Below are 11,558 nucleotides of genomic sequence, written 5' to 3' on the forward strand. Positions count from 1 at the left end.
ACACACACACACACACACACACACACACACACACACATATAATTAAAATTAGGGTTCAGCAAAAATTGCTTCACCACACACCGAAATTAGAAATAGCAGTCAAAACTACTATTTCACTACCAAAATATATCTCCCAGACAGTGGCACTCGCAACTCAAACAGGCAAAAAAGAAAAAATAACGAATCCACCCGGCTTTGATTAATTGTATACGCGTTTCAAGATTAAAGAGGTGTAAATTATATTACCCGATCTTATTTCCTTCTTCAGTACAATATTCCAAAATAATATTCCAGCTGCTTGGTAAAATTACTAATTATTAATTAATTATTAATTTTTACCCTATATCCGTAAGAATTAAATAATTCACTCCCTGATAGTAAACTGCAGTTTCTTCGGGATTACTCGTAGCGCACGTGGGTAATTGAGGAATGATACTTTCTTACTCGTCTATATGAATTCGGAAATGCTGTTTTGGGATAATCGTTTGATGTCACTTGGTCGAATTTATTATTCTTTAATTTGCATTCTCGGATTTATATTTTCGTTCTTTCGTTCCATTTCTCTCATATTTCCTTGCCTTCTCTTGCTCACTTTCCCTCCATTTTTCACTTCACTGTGTCCCTGTCATTTTTTCTCGCCCCTCCTTAGTTCTTTTGTCCCTCTGCCTCTACTTCTCTCTTTTCTCTTCCCACGTGACCGGCGTTCGGCCAAGCCTGATGTTTCTTTCTTGGCCGGCCGTTGTCCGTGCAACATCGATATTCCTCCTTGTGCCTGTGAAATTTCGTATCCCTGCCGTAAGGCTTTATTTCAACACACGCCAGCTTAATTTAATTCGTCCTTAGTCGAAAGACACCTGTTGTTATGTCCTGTTATTATTTTTATTGTATTTGTCTAACATTGTTCGTTTTTTCCCGTCCTTGTTGCTGTATACATTCGCTGCTTTCTTCGAAGGAATCTAATGCTCTTTGCTTAGTTTTTCCTTGGGGCTGGCCAGACTGGAGCAATATCGAGAATAACCAGCCGAAATTTCAAGGATAATCTGGAACTCGACTGAGGAAAGAAAACTGGATGTTTTGCGTTCTTGTCCCATTTTGTGTTATATACAATGCTTCTCACCCTGTTCGTCGATTTTTGCGAAGGGTTAAACGAAGGAACAGCGTGCTTCCGTGAAATTCTTCTTCCTGCTGAGGGAAACGGCGGCCGAAACTGCTTACAATGACGCTACCATGGCAAAACATGGGTTTTCGAAAGGTTTTCAGGCTTTAGGAATGGCCATTTATCGTTTGAAGACCAATCTCGTTCAGGGCAACCGTCGACCTCCTGAACGAATGAAAACCTCATGAAAATTCATGAACTGGACTTGGAGGATCGTCGCCGAACAATTGCCGAACTTATTGACATGACTGGTGTGTCCTGGAGAGCGTGTAATTGCGAATAAAAAGAGTTGCAGCCAAACTTATGCCTCGCTTGCTCATGGAAGATCGAAAGCAGTAACGACTGAATGCGTGTCGTGAACTGAAAGAACAGTTGGAATTTGATCCAAACCTTTTTCCACAGGTCATCATTGGCAACGAAAGCTGATGCTACGACTACGATCCGGAAACAAAGCAGCAACCAAGTCAATGAAAGCATTCAATGTCACCACGCCCCAAAAATGCGTGTGAAGTGAAATTCACTGTCAAGTTGATGCTGATTTGTTGCATCTTTACGAAAGGAATTGTCCACACAGAATTTGTTCCTCCTGGTCAAATTGCTAACCAGACATTTTACTTGATAGTTCTGAAACGTTTGCGAGACGCGGTGAGACGAAAACGTCCCGTCCTGCTGCAAAGTGGAGAATAGAGGTTTCATGAGAGAAGAATGGGGCACAATGCGCCTGCGCACACTGCCTTGAGCGTGAAACAGTTTTTGACTAAAAATGGTACGATCTCGCCTACCCACCCACACTGTTCATCCGATCTTGCTCCCTGTAACTTTTTTCTGTTCACCGAATGAAAAAAGTCCGAAAGGAAAATGTTTTGCAGATGTGGAAGAGGTGAAGAAGAAAAAAAGAAAAACGACGGAGGCGTTAAAAGGCATCACTTCGCGGAAGTTCTAGGACTGCTTCGAATAGTGAAAAACGCGTCTGGACCGATGCATTGCTTCAAATGGAGAAAACTCCGAAAGCGATAAAAGAGTAAACATGTAAAACTAAGTGAATAAAATAATATTGCAAAATTCCGTCGGTAACGCTTTCACGCGGTTATAGAAAAAGAGGGAGAGAGAAGCATCCATGACTTGAGGCAGGGGGAACGTAATATTTATTACGTGATTAAAAAAGTTAGTTGAAGGTTGTGATATAGAGGAAGAGAGTAAACATATAAATTTAGCAGAGAGGTAATGTTCAGATGGTGAGGTTAAAGAAAGGCAGAGAGAGTGGGGAGAAAGAGAGACAGGAGGGAGAGAGAGATGGTGGAGATGGTGGTGGTGATTCAGCAGTTTTTTGGATAAATAACCCAATAGGTATACCATTAATTCCGTGAAATCCCGCTAGTCTATATGTATACATATATTTAGATATGTATGCATATATGTACGTTTGTGCGTGTTGGGGTGGGCGTATATATATATATATATATGTGTGTGTGTGTGTGTGTTTATGTGTATGTAATCTTAAATTGAAAACCACATGCCTAACAATTGTAGAAACACAGGGTTACCTGGTGGAAATAGTAATTTATTCCGCAATTTATCAAGCTGAGAACAAGTCCATTTGTAAGTTGTCTTTTGAGAGACGCTGGTAAAGAAGAAAACGAAAACGAAAAACAAAAGAAGATAACCGTTACTACAATATTCGATGTCAAGCAGAGTAAACAGGATGTTAATGGTTTACTAAGTGTCTGATGATCTACTTTCAAATTCTGACAAGGTGTATTTTATGAAATGTGGACATAAAGAAAAAAATCCCGTTCCTCGAATTTATAAATTCCTTGGAGGTTTTCATGTGTTTTAAAAGATACAGTTTTTTCAAGCGAACACACTGAGCATTTTTTAGACCAGTTGATGCAGGGTTTAGATTTAGTGAGGATTCTCCATTTCATATCGAAATTGGTCCCTTCGTCTTTAAATTTCCCGATTAAAGCTGAAAGGTTTGTTGTATGTCTCTTATCAGGGTACATAAAATTCCAAAGATGGTTGTTATATAACTGTCCCACTGCTCCTCTTCCCTTCTGATTAACTTTCCCTCTGCTTCTCTGCCCCTCGGCCCCTCTGTCCCTCTGCCCTTCTGACTCTCTACTCCATTGCAAGTTTCCGCGGACTTTTGATGACAGATTGAGCATTCTAAGGCTGAGACACGAGGCATGGGAATCATATTTAACTCTTATTCATTCAGATTTACGTCATTATTTCTGTTGTCACTTATAAATTAACTATTAGCTGTTGCACAACTGGATAGCCACCATATAATTTAACTCCTATTATCTCCAGAGTCCATTTGAATGCTGAAATATAGCCACCATTAATTTCATTATTAATTTCATTTGTTTTGGCTTCTCTGATTTGTTTCTTCAGTAACACCGATCGTTATGTAGTCGCTACCTTTATTTAAGGATATATTTCACTGCTTGTCCGTTACATATGCGTCTATGTTGCAATAGCTGTTGCATTTATCATTCAAATATGCCAAAATCTACAGCTACTGACCCACTGACCAAATCTAAAAATAGCTTTTAGAGATGTTGAACTGATATCCCGACATCTAAACGATAGGGAAAGATGTCTAGCACTCCGGTCCGGTTTTTTTTGTTTTCAGGAAGTCATGTGGATAATGATTTTGGCATTTGGCAGCAATCATGCGAAATTCATTAGGGTAATCCTTACACACGAACCATGTAGGATATTTTACGTTACATTATGGTATAAATAGTCTTAGCTATGTTTCTTCATTCTATAACTCTGCAGATACAAATTATCATAATATTATTTATAATGCTGGCAGAATCGTTAGCAGCTATTACGGTTACTTTGCTACTTATTCCCTGTTCTTATTACATGTGAAAGTAATAAAGGAAACTTCCCAGCTTTTGGACGTTTATCATGGAGTCTCGATGAAACATCGACATTCATCCATCAATAATGAAGGTCGAGGGTCATGAATCTTCTGTTATGAATATTCCCTGTTTGTCAGTCCAGAGAATTAACAAAATGGTTTGATATTCTCGTTTGATATTTTTTATGCTTTTGTTCTTATCCAATGAAAACTTAGAATAACTAAATACATATCACAATAATGAATTGGATTCTAGAATTACAGGCGCTGGCACAGTAATGTGCCGCAGCTCCAGCATTTAAGCCTCAGAAGATATTGAGGGCATAACAAGGTCAAACTAGCTATCTTCAATTTGGTCTATGTACCTATTCTCATTTATGTTCATGGATGCTGGTTAATGTCCAAAAGCATACGATCGCAAATACAAGCGGCCTAAATGGAGTCCCTCCATAGGATCGCTAAAATAAACGTTATTAGACAGGATATGTAACTCAAAGACCAGTGTATTCTTTCCAGATTGAGCCGCTATTTCTTCGCATTGCGCGGCCACAGCTCGGGTATTACAGATATATGGTTCTTCAAGCCAAGCCAACCGGTAGAAGACTTAGGATAGACTAAGAACAATATGGTTGGGTAATATCCAGTCTCAGATGCAAAGTGTAATGACTGTTACTTCTGACAGCACCCTAAGGAGGAGGTGCCTGAAAATTTTTTCCAACCACGACCCACCCATGAGAAGACAGATGGATAAAGGGAATAATATTCTTGATTTAAACGACTCGATTAGGGGAGATAATGGACATCATGACACCGTAACACCGGCCGATCATTCTGGTTATGCTTTAGAGCAATTTTCCTATTTTTTCCTAAAATACTTCATGTTAAACCAACTCGTTATGATCTATCTTTGAACGTAGATGATTGCAGAAACTGCAAGAGGGCATTATTTGGATTGAAGTATATCCTCTGATGAAGGATTCCGTTTACCTAAAGTGATAACATGTTCCGCTAGTTCTGACTCCAAGTTATTATTTTAGCATAATCAGAGCAATAAGCTTCTCTTGTTGGTTAATTCTATTTTCTGCTAACAGATGTAGGAACATGTTGATGTGCAGAAATGACTATCCAAATATCAATTGTTATTATTATTATTATTATTATTATTATTATTATTATTATCGATAGAGAGCAACAAATCAGTAATCTCTTCACATTATTGCCTGAAATAATCCGAAGCTGCTTCTGGTTATTATCTTCCTTATGTGAATCCATTGATCCTGATATAATGCATCATAAATATATATGCTACTCAAGTGTATTCTTGATTTTTCGGAGCAAAGTTATTGTGAATTTAATCGATGACTATAACATTTATGGGTAGACATACCTGGTGTATTTGAAACGTTATATTTTGTGCTTCTTACCGGTAAGGAATTAAAAGCTAAAGCAGGGTTATAACCTTCAATCTGTGGTCCAAAATTAGTGCCCATAGTTAAAACTTCTTTCAGCTTTAAGGGTGGCTGTTAAACGGGTGATGGTACCAACTATCTATTCCCAAAACAGTGGTACCATCTGACTGTAACCACAAGAGTGTTACCACCTTGTCCATTTCCATAACATTTATACCACGTGAGTATACAACAGTGGAACCACCTGTCCAGTAGTAGCGCATTGCTCATTACCACAACAGTGGCATCACCTGTTATTCCCACAAGGATATCATCTGTATATTCTCACAATTGTGGCAATCATCTGTCCTTTCTCATAACAGTTGTAAACCATAACATTTCTGACAACTGTGATAAAAACTAACCCTTCTCAACAGTGATACCAACTAACCCTTCTCAAAACAACTAACCCTTCTCAAAACAGTTGTACCATTTGCCCCTTCTTACAACAGTAGTAACCCGTGACCATTCCAACAGCATTTTTATCCCCTGCCAATTCCAACAAAAAATAGCATAACCTTGCCCATTCACACAACAGTGGTATCACCTTATCCGTTTCCATCAAAGTGGTACCATCTGTTCCTTCCCACAACAAATGGTACTATTTTGTCTATTCCCACGACAAATGGTACCACTTTTCCATTCCCACAGTAGTACCATCTGTTCCTTCCTACAACAGTGATTCTGCCTTGTCCTTACTAGAAGACAAATTAAATTGAAGTTTTGTATATATATATATATATATAGGAACATTATGGATGATATCAGGATTACCTGGGTCAGTGATACTCAGTGTACACACTCGGAATACTTTCCACAAGCTGTAATAAGATCAATATTGCTGCCGTTGTAATGGTGAACACCAGTCTTAGCCAACATAGCATAGCATCCAATCTCACTTTTCCTTAAAGGAGGAGTGTTATTGGCAATAGTTTTCAGGGCTTGTTTATAACCGAGCATATATTTACTGCTCTTCATCATCAAAGCCAACCTTGAGTTGATATTCTCAATGGTCTTTTGGGATTTCTTTGGCGGGACCATGGTTATGGTTTCACTTTTACTCGATACGACCTCAGTAATGGACATCACTTCAGAGAATATATATATATATATATATTATACCTTTGTAATTTGTATTTAACAGATGCCTACTAATGCGCTAATAAAAGCTCCTATATTACTTGTTGCTGGCTACCGTATATTATTCCGAACCTGCCCAGTTAACTGTATGGGATTGTCATGCATGCGGTACTCCACGTAGTGTATGATAAATATATTAATAACGAAAAATATTTCATGGATGAGGGTTATATTTCTATTAATGCGTTACTATATATGTTTCGACCAAGACAGTCCTAAGAACATTAATGTAAAATTGCCTGAGGAAGTGTGAATGCCATATGGACTCCCCAAGTGTCCATAGATATTATAAATAATGTTTAATAATATCCTTATGGATTTGGTGAGGTAGTCCCATAAAAATACATCTCATGCCGAAATATATGTAGCAATGCAGTAATAAAAATATAAAAACTCCATCCATGCGATGTGTCTCACGGTGAACTGAGAGAATCGTTAGTATGCCGGGCAAAATGGTTACTGATATTTCGTCCGTTTTCACATTCTGAGTTCAAATTCTGCCGAGGTCGAGTTTGCCTTTCATCCTTGCAGAGTCGATAAAATAAGTACCAGTTGATCACTGGGGTCGATGTACTAGCCCCCTCCCCAAAATTTCAGGCCTTATGCCTATAGATTAATATATATTATATATGTTTAGTTGAATTCTTTGTATATCATTCCTTTAGGCATATCCTTGTATCTCTTTTTCAACCTTTGGTATCCATCTTCCCATTCTGACTTCTCCAAATTCATCAATTGCTATAAATTCTACAACAATCTCCATAACTTTTCAATTTCTAACAGGAACGGCCATATACAGTTGTGTCTTCTAAGATCCAGTTACTTTCAAATACATCATATTCTTCGGTCTCAGGATTTTTTTATTTCGTTTCTCCCGGAATTTCTTGTGTCCTTTTATTGTCTATTCTCCGTCTTCGAATTTCGCGATTTTGTTCTCTTTACTACGCAGTGAATAACATACAAAAGATTTGCTCACTTTCCGGTATCCGAGGTCTCTTACCACCAATTAACATTGTTGCATTCTTTGACATTGTCATCGTTATATACGGCTTTTGATGCTCTTAAATTTAAACTGCAATAACACGCTGTTTACAGAACCAAGAAATAAATAAAAATGATAAACTAGGAAGATAAAAGCTGATACTCAAAAAAGTGAAGCAATAAATCTTAATAGATAGGGTTGTCAGATAAAAACGTTCGTTTTTGGTTGTTGCTTCCCCACCTCCTACTTGGCACGCCAACGCCATATGTTTGAAAAAAGTTAAAATTTATTCAAATTTCAAAAACGCTAAACAAAATTTGTAAAGGAAGAACAAAGCAACGAAAAACCCAAAACTCTTCGGAAAAAATATTTTTCACATTAATTAAAATAGTATTGGAAAGGATTAAAATATATTTAGAAAAGAAAAAAAAGAAAAATGAGCCATGCTGGAGCACCACCTTCAAGAGTTTCAGTAGAGCGAATCGAACCCAGCGCTTATTTTTTAAAAGCCCTGTACTTATTCTATCGGTGTCCTTTGCCAAATTGCTAAGTTACGGTGACGTAGACACACCAGCACCGGTATTTTGTCTGGCGCTACGTTCTGAGCTCAAATTCCGCCGAGGTCGACTTTGTCTTTCATATTTTCGGGGTCGATAAATTAAGTACCAGTTGAACACTGAGGTTGATGTAATCGATACATCGCCTCCCCAAAATAGCTGCTCTTGTGGCAACATTTGAAACCATTATTAAATTCATCCTACATTATATTGGTACAGCTCGATGCGACCCCGAAAAACTGGTTCACCAGTCAATATCATTAGACTGTGGCCGGAATAAAAGAATAGGAGTTTTGTTTGCATATTTAAAACGTTTCCCATAAACAAATTTAAAAGATATATATATCGGATGTATCAGCAAAATTGTCCCATTCACAAATTCTTAATATTTCTTAAAACCAATATACAAATCAATTTGCAATTTTCCATTCTTCCAGATAAAACATCTGGCCATACTGACACCAGTTTTTTTAAGAATCAGTGAAATATTCATTGAGATATTTAGTTAGAAATCATTTTGTGTCAGCCTCACTATGTCATCCCAAATGAGCAATGTTGAGAGGGCTAAGATCATCAAGGCCTTCAGTAATGCTGCCAACATTCATTCTCTGGATTCCACCTTCAAAAAACCGTGAAGAGAATTGTGAATAAGTTTGAGAAAGAGGTAATAATGGAAAGGAAAACTGGATCAGATCATAACTGCAAGCGAAATCAACAATTTAATCTGGAACTGAAGAGACTAATCAGAAGAGATACAACTCAGGCCATAAGATGCTTGACACGTGAGAGAGGAGTTTCAGCTATGAAAGTTCCAAGAGCGGTGACAGAAGACTTGAAAGTGAAATCGTACTGAGACCTGTGAGGCAAATTATTACTCTAGAACAAAACGTTAGACGATTAGAGAGGGTAAAAATCAAACATAATCCTGAAGTGTTTTTTTTTACACAGATGGGAAGAATTTTACCCAAGATACGCACACAAACAGATGCAACAGCTACGTTCTGGCTTCGCCTCCTCATGAAAGAGCCAAAAATTTCATTTACAGGTTAAAGAACCCTGCCAAGATGATGATTTTTCGCCTGTGTGGCCTGTGATGGCAAGAAGATGCCATTGACCATCTTCGAGAAGGTTGAGAGACTGACAGGAATCTGTTATGTTCAGGTTTTGAAATACATAAAGACTCGGATTCTTTCTGAATATCCTGAGGCAAGAGACGAGGGAAACCCCAACAAGATTGCTAAGAACTTCAAGTTTACATTCCAGCAAGATGGGGTTCCTTGTCACACGAATGCAGTGGCTCAAAAATTTCTTAGAGATGGGTTTGGAAACCGGTTTGGGGATAAGGCCACTTGGTTTCCTTCATCACCTGATTTAAACCCTTTAGACTGCAGCATCTGGAAGGAGCTTGTCAATAAAGCTTGTGAGAAGCCCCACAGTAACCTACAAGCCCTCAAAAACTCCATCCGTAGGACGTAGGTGGAAAACATTGATGAGGAATTCATTAAGAAAGCCAGTGGTGCAGTCAAGAAGAAGGTTGAGGAAGTCATTGCCAAAATAGGAACAACTCTTGATGCCTAACAGGTAGAATTTCAGCCAGAATTGTCTCTGGAACTTTGAAATAAAACTTTAAGCTTCCATTCGAACTTTATTCCAATCCTTTATGAGCTCTCAATCCTGAGATATGTCATTTTCGTTCATGATCAACTACATCACGATTCTTCTGATAAGCTTGGAGAGCAATTAACCCTTTTTTTTTTTTTACTTTTGCTCAAAGTAGAGTTCAATAGTATTGGAAAGACTTCTGATTTAATTCCATTAAATTATCTTCAGACATTCCTGCGATACAAAGGTCCGAAGCTAAATCTAAAATTTCGACAGTTTTGCTGATACACCCGGTATATATGTGTGTGCGTGTGTGTGTGTGTGTGTGTGTGTGTGTGTGTGTGTGTGTGTGTAGTTTAGGACAATCAGTAAGTTGTCATGATAGGACACAGAGTTTCAATTGCCGGAGATAAGAGCTACGATGCATTCTCATCGGCTATTATTACAATAGGCACTCTTAGCTCCGGTATTTGAGACTCTGAATCCTATCATGACAACTTACTGATTGTCCTAAACTATACATATATAAATTCCTCTATTTACCTAATATCGAGGTCTCATTCTTTCGTTGTCATTTTATTATTATTATTGTTATTATTATTATTATTATTATTACTATTATATAACCTCGTGGACATCGGTGGCGATTTTTTCTTCTTCCGTTTTTCCCTTCTTTGAACTTTCCTTGTTTCCGACGAAGAGCTCCGCTCGAAACGTCATACTCTCTCTCTTTCCTTTCCCGAGCGTCTAGTAACACAATCTGTATCACGTCCTCACGTTGTTGTTATTGTTTTTTGTCTTTTTCCTTTTTTTGAACTTATATATATATATATATATGTGTGTGTGTGTGTGTGTATGTATGTATGTATGTATGTATGTATGTATGTATATATGTGTGTGTGTGTATGTGCAATGGGCTTCTTTCAATTTCCGTCTACTAAATCCGCACACAAGGTTTTGCCAGCCTGAGGCTATAGTGGAAGACACTCGCCCAAGATGCCACGCAGTGGAACTGAACCCGGAACCGTTTAGTAGGGAAGCAAGCTTCTTACCACACAGTCACGCCCGCGCCAATTATCTGACACCCAAATTACATGTTGAAATTATGGAATGTATTCTGTTGTAACTGTAGATTCCATTGGAATCATATAACTAAATATTTAAACGTCAGCATCAACTACATTTAGCAAATATATGCACTGCATAAATGAAGACATTAGTTAATTGATGTTAATGATTCAAAGAGAAAATTAAAATCGAATATATATATAGAGGAATAAATGAACGAATAAGGAAAACTAAACTTTGAACTAGAAACTATATAAATGGAAACGGAAAGTATGGAATTATATAGAACGTTAAGAACGCAAACGATATAATTGCAATGAATCGTATATCACTAAAATCTTTTTAAAACGGTTATATTACCAACAATGGAAAATGTCAGCAAATTGCAAATATAGCGAAAATGAAGTATATGCTATTTGAAGAATAAATTAACTGTGTATTTATGTATACATTATATATATATATATATATATATATATATATATATATATATATACGGTTTACCTCCTCACACACAAACATGCAAAAATGCACGTGCGCCCGCACACACGCACACGTATATATATATGTATGTATGTATGAATATATGTGTGTGTGTGTGTGTGTGTGTGTGTGTGTGTGTGTGTGTGTCTGTGTGTCTGTGTGTCTGTGTGTGTGTATAAGGAAGTTATTTTATTCCACAAGATTAGAAATACAGAAAATAGGAATTGAAATTGCACGCGCAGTCTTT

General features: G+C 37.5%; 1 pseudogene; it reads right to left on the bottom strand.

Moving 5' to 3' along the window:
• Positions 1 to 2,732: 2,732 nt before the first annotated feature.
• LOC149131313 (large ribosomal subunit protein eL30 pseudogene) lies at positions 2,733 to 6,528 on the bottom strand (annotated as a pseudogene).
• Positions 6,529 to 11,558: the final 5,030 nt, after the last annotated feature.

The sequence above is a fragment of the Octopus bimaculoides genome, chromosome 23 (assembly GCF_046866305.1).
Source record: "Octopus bimaculoides isolate indiv1 chromosome 23, ASM4686630v1, whole genome shotgun sequence".
Classification (NCBI taxonomy): domain Eukaryota; kingdom Metazoa; phylum Mollusca; class Cephalopoda; order Octopoda; family Octopodidae; genus Octopus; species Octopus bimaculoides.